Raw genomic sequence first — 21,734 nt, 5'->3', positions numbered from 1 at the left:
GTAAAATCTAAGAATGACACTGTACTTACATGGGACATTTAAAACTCCTAAAGAATAGACACTGGGAAAAAACAGAAAAGAATAGACACTGGGTCAAGGATTCTAAAGCTAGATGTTAGAAACCATCTAGTCTAACCTCTCTGTTTTGGGTGAAGGAGGAGACTGGGGCACAAAAGTATATTGGTTAGACCACGTTCAGAAAGCTAGACATTGATGGTGGAGACCTGATTCTGTCTCCTAATTCCTGATACAAATGTCTTCTCACTAGATAAGGCTGTGCCTTCAACATTAACATCTGAAAGTCCAAGGATGGATAGATGGATGGATCCATGCATGGGTTATTCATTTATCTATACAAGAAAGATTGAGCAACCACCCAATCAAGCAGTGTGCTAATGGCTAGAATTGCAAGTATGAGAGCTGTTTATAGTGCCTTTCACCACTTCATGCCCTTTCTTTCCTCAGTCTATTCTAGGCAGGTTTATAATCCTGCCCTTCTATTAGGATTTCTCTGATCAAGGTTATTTAAAACCTCTGTTGTCAAATTTAGGAGTAATTTACCTGTTCATATCTTTCTTGGTATCTCAGCAGCATTCAAACCAATTGATTGCTTCCTGCTTCATGACAACAATTTTGTTTTGGTTTATAAGACATAATTTTGTTCCGCCTTCTTCCTCCCATCTTCTAGAAGTTCCTTTTCTATTTCTTTTGCTGACTTCTACTCTTCAGCTTAACTATTAAATGTTGGAGTTCCCAGCTTGATTCCAGCTCATCTTCTTTTCTGCAACTCCATGCCCACTGTAGGTGATTGTATGTCAGTGATCCCTAAATGAACATCTGCTGCTCACCTCAAAACTTGCATCTCTCACTGGCCTGTTTGGCACCTCCATTTAAATGTCTGATAGGTAACTCACATTTAACATGTCCTAAACAGAACTTTTGACTTTTTCTTTAACTCTGCTTTGCACCATTCTCGTCCCTTTTTCTCATTAAATTCATTTTTAGCAAGTGTTTTCTATGTACCAGATTCTATTCTAGATATTGGGTATAAAGTCATGAGCGAAACAGACAAAACCCCCTGTGGTCCAGTAGTTTATGTGCCAGTGGAGGGAGAATGATCTCAAGGAAGCCAAGCTGATGATGACTTGTTTAGTCCAAAAAGTACCTTATGTTGCTTGTCTGGAGCAAACTAAGTTGCTGGCACTCAAGTGTATCCATTTAGACTCCTCACATGTCAACAGTCAAGTTCATGGAGAAGGGCCCTGCTCTGCAGCTCAGTCTGATTCTGTCTTCAGCTGCTATGTACCCACACACGAGAATGAGGAGTAAAGGATGTATAATCAGTCATTCTGCATGGCATACATTTTGAAAACACAAAAGAAATGGGGTAAACTTGGAGACTTTGGAAAGGGATGGGCAGAGGATGGGATTAAAATTATAACAAATATCTTACAACTTCTCTCTGATTTTGTTAAGAGATAAAATGAACATTTATGAAACCTGTGGGCTGATACAGAACAACTGGGAAAACTGGAAAAAGTGAATTTTAAAGGTGGGTTTTCTCCAGAAAGCTCAAGCCAAGCAGACAACGTCTTTGCACAGTCAGTCTCTCTCTCCCTATGTTTCTCCACCCAACACTCTTACCTCCTTTATTAACAGGTTATCCAGAGATGGCTTTGAATGACTTTTTCCTATATGAACCCGCACTATAATGTGTTTGGAAACACATTAAATCCTTGCAGAACTCAGATGCAACACTTTTTATGGGTGACCTGAACATAGCACAGTGAATTACAACACCAATATGGCAACCTCCAATTTGGCTAAAAGATCCTTGTTCCAACAGTCCTTTTTGCTTAAAGTTATCTGGTCCCATCACTTCATGGGAAATAGATGGGGAAACAGTGGAAACAGTGTCAGACTTTATTTTTCTGGGCTCCAAAATCACTGCAGATGGTGACTGCAGCCATGAAATTAAAAGACGCCTACTCCTTGGAAGGAAAGTTATGAGCAACCTAGATAGCATATTCAAAAGCAGAGACATTACTTTGCCAACAAAGGTTCATCTAGTCAAGGCTATGGTTTTTCCTGTGGTCATGTATGGATGTGAGAGTTGGACCGTGAAGAAGGCTGAGCGCTGAAGAATTGATGCTTTTGAACTGTGGTGTTGCAGAAGACTCTTGAGAGTCCCTTGGACTGGAAGGAGATCCAACCAGTCCATTCTGAAGGAGATCAGCCCTGGGTGTTCTTGGGAAGGAATGATGCTAAAGCTGAAACTCCAGTACTTTGGCCACCTCATGTGAAGAGTTGACTCATTGGAAAAGACTCTGATGCTGGGAGGGATTGGGGGCAAGAGGAGAAGGGGACGACAGAGGATGAGATGGCTGGATGGCATCACTGACTCGATGGATGTGAGTCTGAGTGAACTCTGGGAGTTGGTGATGGACAGGGAGGCCTGGCGTGCTGCGATTCATGGGGTCGCAAAGAGTCGGACACGACTGAGCGACTGATCTGATCTGATCTGATCAACCTTAAAAATGATCAAGGAATTTGTCCCAGACCTTCCAGGTCTGTTGATGTATAGTTTGGAAATATTTTAAAGCAATGAAAGTTCTATGACAGTATTTTGAAGTATTTTAAAAAATATGATAGACCTAATTGACACAGGTGGTCCCCAACTTACCATGGTTCAACTTACAACTTTTCAACTTTATGAGTGTGAAAGCAATACACATTCAGTAGACATCATACTTCGAATTTTGATATTTTCTCAGGCTAATGGTATGTGGTATGATACTCTCTGGTGATAGTGAGCAGTGGCAGCAAGCCATAGCTCCCAGACAGCCATGAAATCTTGAGAGTAAAGACTGATACACTAATAACCATTCTGCTCCCCCCAAAAGTTCTGTTTTTCTTTTACTGTCCAGTATTCAATAAATTGCATGAGATAGCACCTTATTGTAAGTAGGCTATGGGTGAGATGATTTTGCCCAACTATAGGCAAGTGTTCTAAGCACTTTTAAGGTAGGCCAGGCTAAGCTATGAGACTCAGTAGATTAGGTATACTGAAAGCATTTTCACCTTATGATATTTTCAGCGCATGATGGGATTATCAGGATGTTGAGGAAGATCTGTAACATTATTTGAATCATAATTTATGAGTCATTTAAAAATTGCATGTATAACCAATACAATAGCTCATGCTCAGTCACTAAGTCATGTCCAGCTCTTTGCCTTGTAGCCTACCAGGCTTCTCTGTCCATGGGATTTCCCAGGCAAGAATACTGGACTGGGTTGCCATTTCCTTCTCCAACAATAGCCATAAATTTCATGTAATGCTATAAATAATGTATTCTGAAAGCTAGATAGGGTAAATGAACTAACACATTGCCATTTGGAGCTTATGGTTTCTTTTTTTTTTTTTTTTACTTTGATCAGTGTTCTTAAGTAAAAAAAAAAAAAATTAAAGACATATTTTTAAATTATTTAGTGAAAATTGTGTATTTTCATCAGTCTTTTAATGACTTGTTTTCCAGTGGAAATTCAGAGCCATCTAGTGACCAAAAATAAAATGTTTAAAATAAACATAACCAAAAAATATATAAATAAATCCTCCCAAGAAGGAGAAAATCAGTTACTTAGCCCTGGTCTTTGAGGCCCAAAGATAAAATTATATCCAGCTCATGCCTACAAAATCAGAGTTCCCAAATTCAATAAAATATATCTTTGGGTCCTTTGGGGCCCAAAGACTACAAACAAGACTTGGAACATGTCTTACTAATTTGTGCAGTGTTTGAATGCAGATATCACCTTATCAAATGAGATCTGTGTGACCTACACAAATAAAAGTTACTCTTCCTCACAGACTCTTTTGTTTTAAAGAGATTAAAAATTATACATTTATTGTTTTATTTAATTCAAATAATTTATTTTTGGCTGCACTGGGTTTTCATTGCTGCATGAGGGCCTCCTCTAGCTGTGGCAGACGGAGGCAGCGCTCTAGCTGTGGCGCACGGGTTTCCCATTGTGATGGCTTCTCTTGTCGTGGAGTGTGGGTCCTAGGGCTCATGGCCTCAGTAGCTGTGGCATGTGGAATCTTCCCAGACCAGGGATCGAGCCTGTGTCCTCTGCGTTGGCAAGCGGATTCCTAACCACTGGACCACAGGGAAGTCCTCCTCATATATTCTTATCCCTTTTCTTGATGATGTGTTCTACTCTTGAGCAGTTTATGTATTTTCTTTCTGGAGAAAAGAGAAGCTGTGGGTGTCTTTCAGGAGGTGAAGCTGATGGTGGAAGGAGTGAGAAAGTGTGGGGTGGTGCTCAGCTCAGTTCCCAACTGAGGATTCTATTTATAGTCATTTTGACCAGAAGGATTTGGGCAGTTCTGTTCATTCAGTGAAGCTCTGTTGAATCTTGTTAAGTACAGGTTTCTTGCTAGGCACAGATGTGGTAAATCTATGATGTGCTTGGGGAGCCAGCATGTTCAGCTTGGCTGGTGGAGAGCAAGTCTGAAAAGACACAGTAGGAGGTGAGGGTGGCGAGGTAAAACATAGCCATGATGTAGAGCACTGGGACACTTACATTTTACTTTTGGGGGACTTTGACTAACTTCATGGTAATATTTAAGAAGATTAATGTGATTACCGCATGCTGGGTAAAGAAATGACGGGAAGAGCAGTTAGGTTGTTCTGATAGTTTGGGACAGAAATCATAAGCATACAACCTAGAATTATTACAGTCAGAAACAGTGGTCAGAGAAAAGATGAATCTTTGGTACTGATATGGGGGAAGAATGGGTGGTCCTGTAAAGGGTCAATGCAAAATTTCTGTCCTAGATGATAAGGAAAAGAAAGATAATACCAGTGATAGAAATAAAGACCCCCAGGGAAGTAGCTGATGTGTCATGGGGAGAGTATGAGTTTGGTTCACAGAAAAATGTTCCGTGTACCTGCTATGTGGACACTGTGGCTGCTGTGACAATAGGCTCCAATAGCCAGTGACCCAGGGAAGAGCAAGTTAGTTCCCCTTCTACACCTGGGGGTCAGATTAGATGCAACTGATCAGCTCTTTCCCAGGTGCATCATTTTATTATAACTAATTTATTTAAAATCCAAACAACTCTGAGAGGTAGCTATTAATATGTGAATTATATCAAGGAGACAACAGAAAGTCAAAAAGAGGTAACAATGAATTCACAGTCACACAAGAACGCTGTGACGGAGGTGACTTTGGATGCACCGTTTCCAGGACACCTCCCTAAATTGTCTCCAGCAAGACCCAGACAAAGAGGTGAGCAAGGCCCCTAGGGTTGAGAACGCTGCCTGCACCGCTGTCGGTGCCCTCTAGCCAAAGGGCTTGTTTCTTTTGATCTGGAGTCTGTGTCTCCAGCCTTACCTTGCACTGCAGCAAGTTCTCGTCCCATTTGCCACCTTCTGATCTTCTCCTTCCTGAGCCCTCTGAGCCCTCCCAGGCTTCACTGCCTGATCTGGATCCCTGGTCAGGGGTGGCCATGGCACAGAGAAGGGTCAGAGACTTGACTTTGAGTTCTTAGCCATTTGCTGTTTTTTGTTTGTCTGTTTTCTGGACTAGTCACAGAAACTCCTTGGAGCCTCAGTCTTCTCTTCTGTAAAGTGGGAGAAATGCTACCTGCCTATCAGGATGGCAGGGGTTAAATGAGATAACGTAGATATAAGCACTTTTGTGGATTATGAAGTTTGCCAACAAAGGTCCGTCTAGTCAAAGCTATGGTTTTTCCAGTGGTCATGTATGGATGTGAGAGTTGGACTGTGAAGAAAGCTGAGCGCTGAAGAATTGATGCTTTTGAACTGTGGTGTTGCAGAAGACTCTTGAGAGTCCTTTGGACTGCAAGGAGATCCAACCAGTCCATCCTAAAGGAGATCAGTCCTGGGTGTTCATTGGAAGGATTGATGCTGAAGCTGAAACTCCAATACTTTGGCCACCTCATGTGAAGTGTTAACTCATTGGAAAAGACTCTGATGCTGGGAGGGATTGGGGGCAGGAGGAGAAGGGGACAGCAGAGGATGAGATGGCTGGATGGCATCACAGACTCGATGGACATGAGTTTGAGTGAACTCCGGGAGTTGGTGATGGACAGGAAGGCATGGCATGCTGCGATTCATGGGGTCGAAAGAGTCGGACATGACTGAGCGACTGAACTGAACTGAACTGATGACATGTAAGATGCCTGCATTCGTTTTGATACCCCAACTCAACAGGGCCATCATTTCCTCTCCTTGTTATGCTTACTTGATTCTTTGTCAACTCCACAGCACTAACCCAGAAGACCCATCAGAGCCTGCCAGACTGAGATTTATGCATGCAGATGCCTCTGAATCTGAATCACTAGTGGCTAGACAGGACTGAGGGTTCAATCCTACTTCTCAGTTTCAATAATCCAATGTTTAAGTAAGGTCTATACGGTTTGCCCTGAAAGCCTTAGTACAGTTTTACACATTAATAGTGTCAGATGTATATAAACTATAAACTTAAAAAGAACTTCTTTTGGAAGTGTAATTATTTTTCCTTTTTTTACATTTATCTAGTTTTGTAAGTTTTGAGTAATTTTTTATTATTGGAGATTAATTGCTTTACAAATGCTGTGATAGTTTCTGCTGTGCAATAAAGTGAATCAGCTATATGTATATATATATCCCTTCTCTCTTGAACCTCAAGAGTTTTGAGTACTTTTGAAACTTCATATTTTCTTTTAAAATCTCCTGATTGAAGATAACAAATGTTCACTGGAAACAGAAAATTATAGCTGAAAATTATTTTTTTCCAAATTTACAAAACTGAATAAGTAGAAGAAGAATAAAAGTAAGCTTTCAAATCGTGTTTTATGTACTTTTTAAACCATGTATACTTCTGAAGTCATTAAAGCTTAAAACTTCACTAAGACTTTTGGGATAGTTTTATAAACTAATGCTATTTTTCTCAGATTTTCTCAGAGTGTGGTCCATGGATGACAGGCACCGGAATCTTGTGGAGTGCTTGTTAAAATGTGAATTCCTGCTCCTGCCTCAAATCTCTGGGGTAGGGGCCAGGAATCCACATTTTAAACGCATTCCTTATGTGATTCCTCATGAACTCATGAACTAATATTTATTTTCAGTGCTATAATCTCTTAACCATTCCACAAGAAACAAAGCTTTGGGTTTCATTGATATATTCTTCCTCACCCTGATTATTATCACAATTATTAATACCAATCAGGCCATTTTTGGCCATGATTTATAGGCATTTTCTAATACTAGTCATCTCCAATAGAAAAACTCAGAATAGCTTATGGATCATTTTGTTTCAAAAATCTCAGCCTTGTAAAGTAAATCAGACACAGAGGAAGAAATATCCTATGCCATCCCTTATATGTGGAATCTAAAAAGAAATGATACAAATGAACTTACAAAACAGAAAGAGTCTCACAGACTTAGAAAACACACAGTTGCTGGGGGAGGGATAGTTAGGGAGTTTGGGAAGGTCTTGTCAGTTCAGTTCAGTTCAGTTCAGTCGCTCAGTCGTGTCCCACTCTTTGCGACCCCATGAATCGCAGCACACCAGGCCTCCCTGTCCATCGCCAACTCCCGGAGTTCACTCAGACTCACGTCCATCGAGTCAGTGATGCCATCCAGCCATCTCATCCTCTGTCGTCCCCTTCTCCTCCTGCCCCCAAGCCCTCCCAGCATCACAGTCTTTTCCAATAAGTCAACTCTTCGCATGAGGTGGCCAAAGTACTGGAGTTTCAGCTTTAGCATCATTCCTTCCAAAGAAATCCCAGGGCTGATCTCCTTCAGAATGGACTGGTTGGATCTCCTTGCAGTCCAAGGGACTCTCAAGAGTCTTCTCCAACACCACAGTTCAAAAGCATCAATTCTTCGGCGCTCAGCTTTCTTCACAGTCCAACTCTCACAAGCATACATGACCACAGGAAAAACCATAGCCTTGACTAGATGGACCTTTGTTGGCAAAGTAATGTCTCTGCTTTTGAATATGCTATCTAGGTTGCTCATAACTTTTCTTCCAAGGAGTAAGCATCTTTTAATTTCATGGCTGCAGTCACCATCTGCAGTGATTTTGGAGCCCAGAAAAATAAAGTCTTACACTGTTTCCACTGTTTCCCCATCTATTTCCTATGAAGTGATGGGACCGGATACCATGATCTTCGTTTTCTGAACGTTGAGCTTTAAGCCAACTTTTTCACTCTCCTCTTTCACCTTCATCAAGAGGCTTTTTAGTTCCTCTTCACTTTCTGCCATAAGGGTGGTGTCATCTGCATATCTGAGGTTATTGGTGTTTCTCCTGGCAATCTTGATTCCAGCTTGTGTTTCTTCCAGCCCAGCCTTTCTCATGATGTACTCTGCATATAAGTTAAATAAGCAGGGTGACAATATATAGCCTTGATGTACTCCTTTTCCTATTTGGAACCAGTCTGTAGTTCCATGTCCAGTTCTAACAGTTGCTTCCTGACCTGCATACAAATTTCTCAAGAGGCAGGTCAGGTGGTCTGGGAAGGTCTTGTACACACTGCTATATCCAAAATGGATAACCAACAAGGACCTACTGTGTAGGACATGGAACTCTACTCAGTGTTATGTGGCAGCCTAGATGGGAGGGGGTTTTGTGGGAGAATGGCTACGTATATATGTATGTATATGAGTCCCTTCACTCTTCACCTGAAACTACCACAACATTGTTAATCAGCTCTACCCCAATAAAAAATAAAAGGTTTAAAGTCTAAAAAAAAAAAAAAAAGACTCAGACTTAATCCTTCTCTAGAGCCATTACTACTCTACATAAACGACAGTTTTTGACAACTCACATCACTCAGAATGTATCCAAGCAATCAGTGGAAGCTTCTCTTTGATTTGGCCGGTTGACAGTGTTTATTCTGGCAGTAGTTAGTATATCTAAATATTAACTAATTAATCTAGCTTGTAATATTCACTGCTGGTTTCGTTGAATGAGGTGGGAGTAGGTCAAAGCTGCAGACCATTCGCTGTCTCCAAATGCAAACAAAGTAGCATTTGTTTGTAGGTGGAACCAAATGATTATAAATGAACAAGCTGGCCGTCTCCTGGGATTGGACAAAAAGGTCCTGTAAACGGAGAATTGTATCAACAAACAGCTGTTGGGGAAATACTATTATGCTGTAATAGCTGCTATTAAAATCCATTAGCAATCTTGATGGCCTGTTTGAATTTGATGCATCATTTGCTCTGAATAGCATTTTTTTCCTAAAGTTTTCTAGTAGAATTTATGCAGATTGATAGGCAAGTGCAGTGACATTATGGGAGATTAATACCGATTATACACTTTGCCTGCACTAGCTAATCCAGCTCTGAGAATACTGCAAGTACTACAGTTTAATTATCACTGGGGGAAAAATACACAGCATCCAAAAACATCCCCAGGGTCTACTCACACTTAGTGTGAAGCATCCGATTTGTTTCTATGACAAACGTTTTATCAATAGGCAGGTCCCCTGTTTCCCACTCTTAACAACCCGGCTTTTCCTCATTCTAGACTCTAGGGAGTTCTCCAGGAAGGACGCAGTGCTCTTGGCACACATGCCTGCCCGAAAACATTATATATCTAATGAGATTTTAAAAAACACATGTGTTGGCAAACAGAAGGCAGCTGTTGGAAGGTGGAGGGCGCGTCTAAAGGTTGGGATGAAACTCAAGGCGGCTGAGCTGCCGGGAAGAGTAGGGAAGTAGCGCCACCTGGCTGGTGAGCGAATCAAAAAGCTTCCAGGAGTTTGATTAACCCAGAGAGGAGAACGGTCAGGCCCTGGTCTGTGCCAAATTCCCGGTTCCGCTGCGTCCCATGGGATCAAGGATATACTTCGCGCAGATTAGAAGAGACACCAGGGTAAATGTACTATCCATATTGGGAGAATTAAATCACAACGTAATTTTGTATCTGAAAAAGTACTTCTTTCTGACAAATGCATCAATTTGCAAGATCTCTCATCAACTGGAGGATTTCCAGGTTTTCACCCTAAAGGTTCTGTAAAGACCTGCCTTTTAATAAGACTCTGGGTGTTTGAATGCATTTTCAAGTTGAAAAAGCAAGATTGGAGAGGACAGAGCAGTTATCTGGATTACCTTTTCTTCAGTGAAGGTACAAAATCTTAGGTAGGTCCCACATAACTTTTTCTTTAAGCAAACTCTCATATGACTGTCACTTACATTATATTTATCAATGTTTTGTGTGAGGATAGAAAACCATTGATTTAAAATACAGATTTACTTGAAATTCTGTATGATCAATGTTGTAAGTACTTTTAATTAGATCTTATGCACATCTTGAATCAGTTCCTTCCCCAAATTTTGGACTCTGGGACTTCAAGGTTTAGAATCTAACATTTAATAGGTTGAGAATTTTAGTTTGTTTAATGAATGAAAAATTTTAAATGGCCATTTTAGAAGTTCATCCTTTCTGTTCCTAAAAACTGAGTTCTCTTTTTAAAAAGTCCCCTTTACCCTATGGTCCAATAATATCTGCTCAGGTTATAAGTGAAACAGCAAGCTGGCAGTTGTGTTATGGGGCTGGAGATAGTGGGAGTTCATTGTTTTTAAATTACATTTTATATTTAGACTACTATTCAGAGGTACTTTGTTGATTATTCTGGCCTAAGGAATATTGAGTGATAAGAAATGGTCCCAACAACTTGAAGTACCAACTAGTCCTGGAATTTCATATGTTAGGTTAAAAGGCCACAGGGAGGTAGGAGGGCAAGGAATCTCTCTAAATCATTAACTTTGTGTTGTCAGCTGTTTGATACTTCATATTATTGCACTTTAAATATTTTTGTGACAGGTATTTTTTATTGAACACTTATAGTCAGCTCTGCTGTTATGCTGGTTCTGGAAATGTGGATTTATTCCAGTACAACTAATATATTAGGGAACAGCTTCAGCATAATACAAATTTCATTTTTAATTGTGCATGATTTTGTCCTTGAGAAATACCAGGCGAATGCAGAAAATACCACCTAACTGAATGGAGCCCAGTAGGAAGATACAAAATACATGTGCATCACACACAGACATCCCCTCAAATGTGGACCAGCTCCTTCAGTTCACAGCATGTGTTATAACCCACACCCATCCTTGTCTGGTGTTAGAACTTTCAGTCTGATTTCAGATGACCCTCCTTCAACCACTTCACAGTAACCCCCCAAGTTATAACTCTTCCCAGTGCCCATTTTGGAAAGCAAACTGTAAGTCTTCTCAAAGTGTTGTATTTATTATAGTATTTATTAGTCACTTACCATGTACAAAACTGCTACTATTTTTACTGGACTCCTTTCTTTTTATTAATGTGTCACTAACGAAGTCTTTGTGGATTGTTCCCCGTCCTTATGTTTCCAATAACCTCTGTAGTTTTTAATGTGCACTTTCGCATAGGAATTTTTTAGCCGGCTTGTGCCACATTCTAGCAGAACTAACTGTACTGTATGACTAGTGCTTCATATATATTAATGTATTTATTCCTAGCAGTGACTCAATGAAGTAATTACTTTTTTAAATCCTCATTTTACTGATGAGGAAACTGAGGATGAAGTTCAGTAAACTGTTCAAAGTCAGTTACTGGCATTTAAAGTTTCGTTTCAACCCACAGTGGGCTTCCCTGGTGGCTCTGGTAAAGAATTGGTCTGCAGTGCAGGAGACTCAGATTCGATACCTGGGTTGGGAAGATCCCCTGGAGAAGGGAATGGCAACCCACTCCAGTATTTCTGCCTGGAGAATTCCATGGACAGAGGAGCCTGGCGGGCTACAGTCTATGGGGTTGCAAACAGTTGGACACAACAGAGTAAGTTTCACTTTGAAACCACAGTGGGTATTTTCTATTGGCAAACGTTGTTGCTGTTTAGTTGCTAAGCTGTGTCTGACTCTTTTGTGATCCTGTGGACTATAGCCTGCCAGGCTCCTCTGTTCATGGGATTTCCAGGCAAGGATACTGGAGTGGGTTGCCAGCATATCCTGGTCATAAGACAGATGAAGTCACTGTTGAGCATCAATCTGTGGGTGAACTCTGTTTGGAATATTATTCTGAACTCTCCAATTCTGTCTGTCCCTCATTGCTCAGAGTCCTGCCCTTTGCTATCTCTTCTTCCCATTGTAAATGTCAGCCCTGCTTGGCCACTGGGTGAATTCCCTACCTCCTTTACATCCCAACTCAAATGCCAGCTTCAGCAGGGATCCTTCCCTGACTTCTCCAGGCAAGCTTGTGGATTCCTTCCCCTCAGTTCCCAACCAGGCTTCCCAGGTGGCGCTAGTGGTAAAGAACCTGCCAGCCAATGCAGGAGTCATAACAGACGCAAGTTTGATCCCTGGGTCTGGAGGAGCCCCTGGAGGAGGGCACGGCAACCCACTCCAGTATTCTTGTCTGGAGAATCCCATGGACAGGGGAGCCTTGTGGGGCTACGGTCCATAGAGCTGCAAAGAGTCAGACACGACTGAGATGACTTGGCACACACACGTGCATTTCCCAATTAATGCTCTTTGTTCATACCTCCATGGAACAACTTAGAATCTACTGTTCTCAGTTGCAGTAGGATTGCAAACTCCTTTAAGGTAGGAAACTTAACACATTTTTTGTATCTCCAGAGTCAGGCACTTGATATTCCCTTCTCGAACCATCTATCCATCCATCCACTTCTTTATTCATTCATCCATCCAATCATTTATTCACTCACTCACTCATTTATTCAGTAAATATTTATTGAACATATACCATGGGCCAGACAGTGCTTTCGCTATCAAGGACACAATATGAACATGATAAAATCTCTGCTGTCATGGACCTAACATTCTGTCAGAGGAAAGGGAGATGAACAATAAAGCAAGCAAGTAAATATAGAGTATGATTTCGGGTCTTGAAAAATGCCTTGAAGAATAAGAAATCAGTGTCAGGGAATATAGCAGACCTTTACTACATATCTGTTTAATAAGTAGTTGAATGAATAAAAAATATTTAACAAGGTAGAAAAGAGTGAAAAGGAAAGCTGTCTTTAACAAAATTTTAAGAACCAAAGTGATGGATTTATGAAATGTCCTATATACTTGATCAAGTGGAAAGCAAGTGCATAAATTGCCAGAATACCTCTGCAAGCATCTGAAGAAAGAAAATCGGAGGAGTTTGGCATGTAAAATCCAGCAAGAAGTTGAGTTAATGTTAGAACTACTTGAAAGTACTTTTATAAAAAATGATGTTCATGCTTACCCATATAAAAAAGTGAATTAGTAGGAGATTTGTTAGGCTATGGTAGAATGTTTTCTGTGGAACTGGTGAGTTTGGGATGTCCTGGAACATTTAAAAAATTTTTTACTTATTTATTTATTTTTGGCTGTGTTCGGTCTTCATTGCTGCATGCCGGCTTTCTCTAGTTGCGATGAATGGACACTACTCTAGCTGTGGTGTGTGGGCTTCTCACTGCTCCCTGGCTTCTCTTGTGGAACACAGGCTCTAGGTGCACAGGCTGTAGCATTGTGCCACTGGGGCTCTGGGGTGGGGGCTCAGTCGTTGTGGTGCACGGGCTCAGTTGTCCCACAGCATGTGTAATCTTCTCAGACTAGGGATTGAACCTGTGTCCCCTGTATTGGCAGGCAGATTCCTAACCACTGGACCATCAGGGAAGTCTGTCCTGGAACATTTTAATTCATGAGAGAGTAAATGCAGAAATGGGCAGTGCTAACATGTCATAGATTGGCTGGCAAAAATATTTGTTGGAAACGATTCCAGACTGTTGAGTCATGAGACCTGAGGTCTAGTCTTTTGCCTCCTGACAGCCATGTGACCTTTTACAAGTTTACAATCTGAAACATGACAGATTTTGACCAGATCCATGGTTATCAACTTTGAGGACAAATTGGCATCATTTAGGCAACTTTAAAATTATAGTATTAATACTTTGGAGTCAGAATGCCTGACTCCTAATCCTTTTAGAATGTGTGGTCTTGGGAAATTTATTTAATTCTTCTGTGCCTCAGTGTTCCATCTCTGTAAATTGGAAATGATATTAATATCTATATTTACCTATCCAAAAGGATTATCTTGAATAATAAATAAATGAATCTATGTAATATGCTCAGAGCAGTGCCTGCCATGTTGTAAACACTCAACTACTCATTGTTATTATCAATATCCAATTAGGGAGAGTCAAAATAGATAGGAAAAAAGCTTAAGGAGACAATTTTGCCTCCATATAAGGAAAAAAATGTTCTAATGAACCTATTCAGAAATGAAGTGAACCATCTCAGGTGGTCATGACTTTTCCTATCTGTAGAAATGTTCTATCCCAGATTTTATAACCACTTGGCAGAATGAGGTATAAGAAATTCAATATTTAATACTTGGGTGGGTGATTGAACTAAACAACCTTTACAGCCCATCTCAAACCAGCATTCAATCTTATTCTCACTTTAATTTTAAAATTATATGATTTTATGAAGAACGTAACTAATCTGTCTCTCTTGAGAAGAAATTTCGAAGGATAACCCTTTGAAGGATGTATTGGGTTTTCTTGAGATCTGGATGTGGTAGTTCTCCACATTTAAATCGAGTTGTAGAAAAGTTCACTGCTTTGAAAGTCATCACTAGTTTTGTATAGCATATGATCTGGATATTCCCTATTTCCTTTCTATCACAATAACTAGTCAAATCTATTTAGGTATTCACATTGGCTTGAAGTTGGCTGGATTAGTGAGACTTTCTAGTAATATTTTCTATAAGAATTTTTTTCCAAACTTGATCATTTCAACAAACCAAACAAACATTCTGCCACATTCCATTATGGATTTGTCTGCTCTGCTTCTCAAGAAGATACATATTTAGAGTTCTTGTCCTTCCACCGGCAAGGGCAGAAAGGGATCTGAGATATAGAGAACAGTCATTTAATGATCTGATTGTGATAAAGGATTTCTTATTCTTTAAAAGTGAAGTATAAAATGGAAAGTGGTTTTGTTCATAGCAACTATCCAAAGTGAAAACCTTAATGGAACCTGGAAGAAATGCTAACTTAAGTGTGTTTTTCATTCCAGGACTTTTTCTGACTCTAAATCTCTCAATTTAAGGAACTTCATTGATGAGTATCAGTGTTATTGAACTTACTGAGGTTTCGTGTGTGTGTGTGTGTGTGTGTGTGTGTGTGTGTGTATGTGTGTGTGTGTACCCTAGGGAATTGCTGCCATCTGTCAGTGAAGAATATCTAGCATTCTTGCAATGAACAGCTGTTTGTATCCATCCAGACTGCTTAGCAGAGTGTACGAGAAGAGGCAATTTATGAGGCAAAGGCGAGTTCAACTTCTTTTGCATTATGTGTATGTTAACGGTTCAGATTTAGGTGGGCTCATGTGTGGAGCCAAAGAGCTTGGCAAATTGATATAGCAGGGACCTTCTGTTGAACATTAATCATTTCTTTTCTTAAACTTTATACTTGTCTCCTAGTACAGCTCAGTAAATAACAATGCATTTCTATGCCGTTTGCATTTTGCAGCAGAGACCCAATATCAGTCCACATTCCCACCAACTATCCTTTGGTTATACGTTAGCAACTTCCAAATTCTGACTTTAGACATGGCCTTCAATTCATTTGTAGAGAGGGAAACATCTCTCAAGAGATATCATATAGCTCTCTTGGTTTTCATACAAGTACCTCAAACTCACAAGGCAAATGTGAACTTGTTCCCTAGTTTCTAATCCCAATGCTACTACCTTCATTCAAGGCTTCATCGTGTTTCACCCAGAATATAGCGACCAAGACAGCAATGAGCCCATGGGCGCCTTTGTGCAAATTAGGGCAAGATCCTTTCTTCTATTGACAGTGCCCCAGTCCCCAAAAATGGCTTTGTGAGTGGATCATGGCCTGGATAGTGGAGGTTATTTCAGCCCCACTCTCCCCTCTTGTTGGATACTTGAGCTCAGAGCACAGCCTACAAGTGGCAGCCCTGCCAGTGAGACTCTTACAGGCCCCATCTCTTTTAATGGCTTTCCTATCTTGAATACAAATCATCTGCAGTCTGCCCTTCACAATGAAATGTAAATCTAACCATATCCTGCTCCCTTCTTACAATGTTCATGGCTCTCCAGACATTCTGACTCAAGTGGAACTGCCCTGCATGGGAGATAAAGACTTTGAGCTTCTGATCCTTGTACCAACCTGCACTCCTTCAAATAATATCAAGATTTCTTTTCATTATCTTTGGAGAAGGAGGCCTTCCTAGGGATGGGAAATGTCTGAACTTTGGCCAGAATTCCTAGTAGAACAAAAGTGGAGAGAACCAAGGGAGAGAGTGGAAATGAAGGAATAAAAGAGCTATTTTCAAAAAGAAGAAATTCCCCAAAGAGATCTGTCGCCATCCTGAAGCAGTATTGCTTCAAAAATTCCTTCAGGGACTCATTTCTTAAGGGGACCAGGTGATTTTCATCCTTTGAGTTGTCTTTCCACATCCAGGAAGCAGTTGCTGAACAGAAGTCCAGGTAGTGAAGCAGAGGGCAGAACTTTGGGGTCCAGTAGAACTGGGTGTGAACTGAGGCTCCTCCTCTGACTACCTGTGTGACATTCGGCAAGTCGCTGCCCCTCTGAGCCTCAGTCTCCTTACCACCAAAACGGGTAAGGTAATAGGATTATTGTGGAAGATAAATGAAAATGAGATGATGTGTCTAGACTAGTACAATCGCCGGCACAGAGAAGAATCAGTAAATGTCTACTTTTACGTTAGTTGTGTGTGTATTCAGTCACTCAATCATGTCTGACTCTTTGCAACCTTATGGACTGCAGTCTACCAGGCTCCTCTGTCCATGGAATTTTCCAGGCAAGTATACTGGAGTGGGTTGCCATTTCCTCCTCCAGAGGATCTTCCCGACCCAGGGATCGAACCTGTGTCTCCTGCATTGGCAGGCAGATTCATTACCATTGAGCAAAAGACAAAAACCCACTTGACACTAGTTAACCACCCCCTTGCCAAAGCAGGAAGAAAAAAAAAAAAAGGAAAGGTTTCACTGGCTCATATTACTAACCAAGGACTCTCCACCTCTTAGCTTTGCTTCCCTCTGCGTCTCTCTTGTTCTGTCCTTCATAGGACAGGGGCTGTCTGAAGTTTCACTGTCAGAGACGACAAGCTTCTCTAAGCTTGGAAGGACATTGACTGATGCTTGTAGGGACACACCCCCCTTCCCGTTACCTGTCCCCAAGGGTACTGAGAGTCAGGTACTATGATTAGTCCCACCTGGACCAGCTGCCCATCCCTCTGGCCAAAGAAAAGGATCTGTTAACAGGAGAGTAAAGTGCTGGTTGGACAAAAGCAATGGGCAGCTACTACTGGTTTTCTTTCTCCTTTGCTGGAAGGTAAAAATCAGGACCCACTGAAGCAATAGCTTCGTGATCTTAGTCAGACAAGACCGTTGTTTTCTTGCCCTCTGTATACCCGCTGCTTGATCAGTCTCTGCTTCACCTACCCTCTCCTCACCTGAATGACCTTCTCACAGCGCCTAATCAGTAAAATGACTCCATACTTGCTCCAGGCCCCAGCTAATGGTTGTTCTAATCTTGAGATCAAAATGTCTCCACTGTGATAGCTTATCAAAGGGACCTGTGAGGGGTGTGCTTTTCTGCTGGTTTCCTTGGTAACTGATGAGCCAACCTGATGTCAATTCCCCATATAACTGGTCACTTCCCTCCCACTACCCAAGCAAAGGCTGCTGCTGTGGCATTCTGGCTGCTGGCTGCTGGCTGCAGTGGGGGTGCCGCCCCAGGACCTGGCTTCAGACGTGTAAGTGCCCCCATCCATGACACATGGATGTCTCTGTAGCTGACTCTGGGCCCTTTCCTCAGTCTTGAGGCTGGGCAAGTACAGGGCTTGCAGGACTCTGGGGTGCAACCCCACAGGCAACTTGGTGCTGAGAGTGCGTTTGACCTGAGGCATTCTGCTGGAGCAGCGGTCCCCCCCTTTTGGACACCAGGGACCAGTTTTGTGGAAAACTGTTCTTCCTTGGACTGGCGGCGGGGGCGACAGGGGGGCAGCGGGGGGTAGGGGAAGTCTGTTCAGGCAGTAATGGGAGTACTGGAGAGCAGAAGATGAAGCTTTCCTTGCTTGCTCTTGGCTTACCTCTTGTTGTGCGGCTTGGTCCTAATGGGACAGACCGATAGTGATCTTTCGCTCAGAGGTCGGGGACCCCTGTGCTGAAGAACGGCTACTTCTGGGTAAAGCCTACCCAGCTGTGAGGAGCCAAGTAAAGATGCTCATCAAGGCATGAAATAGTCGACAGTGTCCTTTGATCTGGTCCCTGAAACTAGGTCCAAGATATGGAACCCTGGCAGATAAGTGAGGCACAGCCATGGTGAATGAAGGTGAGAGCTACAGTTTACATTGGCTAGGACTCAGGAGTCAGGGCTTCTGTTTTGAGGAGGATTAAACTAAGGCATTCATGGTGGGGTTAGAAGAGGAAGAGAGAGATTGTCTACCATGGGAGGAACATTGCACAAGCTTGGAAGGCAGTGCTGGGGTATGCCTTTGTAAAGCAGATGAGCAAGTTCGGCAAGTTCATGTTGTCCCACACCCGGATGTTTAGAGTGGGGTGGGTGTGGAGGCTGCCTGGGTTTAAGGCTGAGAATGCAAGAGGGGTGGAGAGGCATGGACATGAGGTGGGAGCAGACAGCTCCACCCTTGGGGTCAACAAAACCTTGGTCTGTGTGGTCCTCCAAGTCTCTGCACACCTTGTCACTGAGCCCCTCATCGGGGAGGTATCTCCCCACTAAAGGAAGTCTTCTGTGATCCACCCTTTATCCTAGAAGGAATTTCCCCTAATCACTCATCTAGTGCTTTAACTTCAACCCCCTTTATTGCTTTGACCTTGGAATGTTTGGTTAGCCTAATTTAAATCTTATAAGGATAGTTGTCAACTGAATAGAGGGTTAAAATAGCACAGACTCAACTTGGCATAGGAGATGAATCTGCAGAGTATTTTCTTGTTTGGGTGGATAATGACTTGCATTTTGTTCAGAAAGAACTGACTGTTTAACAAATGAGTTGCTGAAGGCGCCTCAGTTAACTCTCATAACCACAAGTGCTTATTAGTGCACTTGGACTAACTTGAGCATTTTACCCCAACGCTCTACAGTCTAAACCAAAGACAAGCTCATGGTTCTTTTTATTAGTCTCTCATTTTCTTTTTATTGTATTTTAAAAATTTCAGATATATACATGTTTGTTTTATTAAGAAAATGAGGTAAGATACATAATGAAACATGTAAATTATCCTGCACTCCCATATCTTCTATTACCTTTCCCCAAGGTAATTAATCTTAACAAATTCTGTTTACACAATTGCATACTGATGAATATACATATATATGGGATTATGGAATATGTAATTATGTTAACAATAAGATCATACTATATATATTATTCTGGAATTTTCTTTTTTCTCTTCATAGTATGTCAAGTAAAGATCTATACCTAACTCAGTCTTTTAATATTAAGTGATCTTTCTTTCTGTGGTTGAATGGGACATGACTGTCCTTTTAAGGAAGAGAGACTATACTCACAGAGGGACAAACTGTTTCCAACTTTTTGCTACCACAAAACAATGCTACATTAACTATCCTTGTACATATATATTTATATCATATTTCTTTTATTAAATAGAATAGTTTTGCAAAACTATTGTTGATTCTTAAGTTATTTTTAATATTAATAATGTCAAGATATTTTCTAAAATTTTGTTGTAATCGAAGTTCTTTCCAGTTATATTAGAGAACTGCTTTCCTGTACCTTGAACACCTCTGGCCTTTTTCTCCCTTTAAAATGTGAGACATCTTGATAGAAAAAATGGTATCACATGTGTGTTTAATTTGCTTTTTCCTTTGTTACTTGTGAGATTGGACTTTTTTTTCCCACATGTTTGTTGACCATTTATTTTTCTTCAATTGTAAGTTTATTGCTTTTGTTTTAAATTGAGTGGTCTGCCTTTATTATTATTATTATTGGCATTTTGGAAGGTTCTGTGTGTCAGGGATTAATAGTTGTTTTGTCATAAGTGCTACAGATAGTTTTTCCAGTCCATTATTTGTCTTTTATTTTGTGATGTGTTAAAACACCACTTTTAATTTTTTTTTAATTTTATAAAGGAAAAGAGTCTTCTTTCTTTCATGGTCTTTGAGTTGTTGGGTGTTCTTCAAAAGCTCTCCCACGTATAGGGTTATGTAAGTAGTATCCTTGATTTTCTTCAAATAGTTTACTTTTTAACTTTTTATATTTACATCTTTAATCTAGAAAGAATTTAAGTTTAGCATTCTTTCTTCAGATGTGTACCATTTACATTGACATCATTGATAAATCAAAATACTCATTTCCCAATGAGTTTGAAACACCAGCTTTGTTATATAATAGGCTTCCTGGACTTTTTATTCTGGCTCATGAATCTATAGCTGATATTTCAGTCAGTCAGTTCAGCCGCTCAGTCGTGTCCGACTCTTTGCAACACCATGAATTGCAGCACGCCAGGCCTCCCTGTCCATCACCAACTCCCGGAGTTCACTCAGACTCATGTCCATCGAGTCCGTGATGCCATCCAGCCATCTCATTCTCTGTCGTCTCCTTCTCTTCCCGCCCCCAATCCCTCCCAGCATCAGAGTCATTTCCAATGAGTCAACTCTTCGCATCAGGTGGCCAAAGTATTGGAGTTTCAGCTTTAGCACCAATCCTTCCAATGAACACCCAGGACTGATCTCCTTTAGAATGGACTGATTGGATCTCCTTGCAGTCCAAGGGACTCTCAAGAGTCTTCTCCAACACCACAGTTCAAAAGCATCAATTCATCAGCACTTAGCTTTCTTCACAGTCCATCGCTCACATCCATACATGACTACTGGAAAAACCCATAGCCTTGACTAGACAGACCTTTGTTGGCAAAGTAATGTCTCTGCTTTTGAATATGCTATCTAGGTTGGTCATAACTTTCCTTCCAAGGAGTAAGTGTTTTTTAATTTCATGGCTGCAATCACAATCTGCAGTGGTTTTGGAGCCCCCTAGAATGAAGTCTGACACTGTTTCCACTGTTTCCCTATCTATTTCCCATGAAGTGATGGGACCAGATGCCATGATCTTCGTTTTCTGAATTTTGAGCTTTAAGCCAACTTTTTCACTCTCCTCTTTCACTTTCATCAAGAGGCTTTTTAGTTCCTCTTCACTTTCTGCCATAAGGGAAGAAGACACACTGGTCATAAGGGAAGAGAATGCACTGGTCATAGCAAACACCCTCTTCCATCAACACAAGAGAAGACTCTACACATGGCCGTCACCAGATGGTCAACACCAAAATCAGATGGATTATATTCTTTGCAGCCAAAGATGGAGAAGCTCTATACAGTCAGCAAAAACAAGACTGGGAGCTGACTGTGGCTCAGATCATGAACTCCTTATTGCCAAATTCAGATTTAAATTGAAGAAAGTAGGGAAAACCACTAGACCATTCAGGTATGACCGAAATCAAGTTCCTTATGATTATACAGTGGAAGTGAGAAATAGATTTAAGGGCCTAAATCTGATAGATAAAGTACCTGATGAGCTATGGAATGAGGTTCATGACATTGTACAGGAGACAGGGATCAAGACCATCCCCATGGAAAAGAAATGCAAAAAAGCAAAATGGCTGTCTGGGGAGGCCTTACAAATAGCTGTGAAAAGAAGAGAAGCAAAAAGCAAAGGAGA

The 21,734-nt window shown here is 41.1% G+C and overlaps 1 protein-coding gene and 1 long non-coding RNA gene across 9 annotated transcripts in view; one reads left to right on the top strand and one right to left on the bottom strand.

The window, feature by feature from the left end:
- The window catches only part of PRUNE2 (prune homolog 2 with BCH domain), a 295,098-nt gene that overhangs the window by 146,744 nt on the left and 126,620 nt on the right, over nucleotides 1-21,734 (top strand). The window lies entirely within an intron of this gene.
- On the bottom strand, nucleotides 3,893-8,970 carry LOC147367061 (uncharacterized). Of its 2 annotated transcripts, XR_015169761.1 has the most exons (4): nucleotides 8,837-8,967; nucleotides 8,119-8,374; nucleotides 5,395-5,623; nucleotides 3,893-4,508 (listed from the first exon to the last, which is right to left on the bottom strand). It is a non-coding gene; the product is annotated as an uncharacterized LOC147367061 (long non-coding RNA). The 2 variants fall into 2 exon arrangements; XR_015169762.1 differs by lacking the exon at nucleotides 8,119-8,374 and having other exon boundaries at nucleotides 8,837-8,970.

The sequence above is a fragment of the Bos grunniens genome, chromosome 8 (genome assembly GCF_055505025.1).
Source record: "Bos grunniens cultivar Pamir isolate PY7600 chromosome 8, Bosgru_T2T1.0, whole genome shotgun sequence".
Lineage (NCBI taxonomy): Eukaryota > Metazoa > Chordata > Mammalia > Artiodactyla > Bovidae > Bos > Bos grunniens.
Note: the sequence above shows the minus strand (reverse complement) of the source record. Positions and strands in the feature narration are given on the sequence as shown.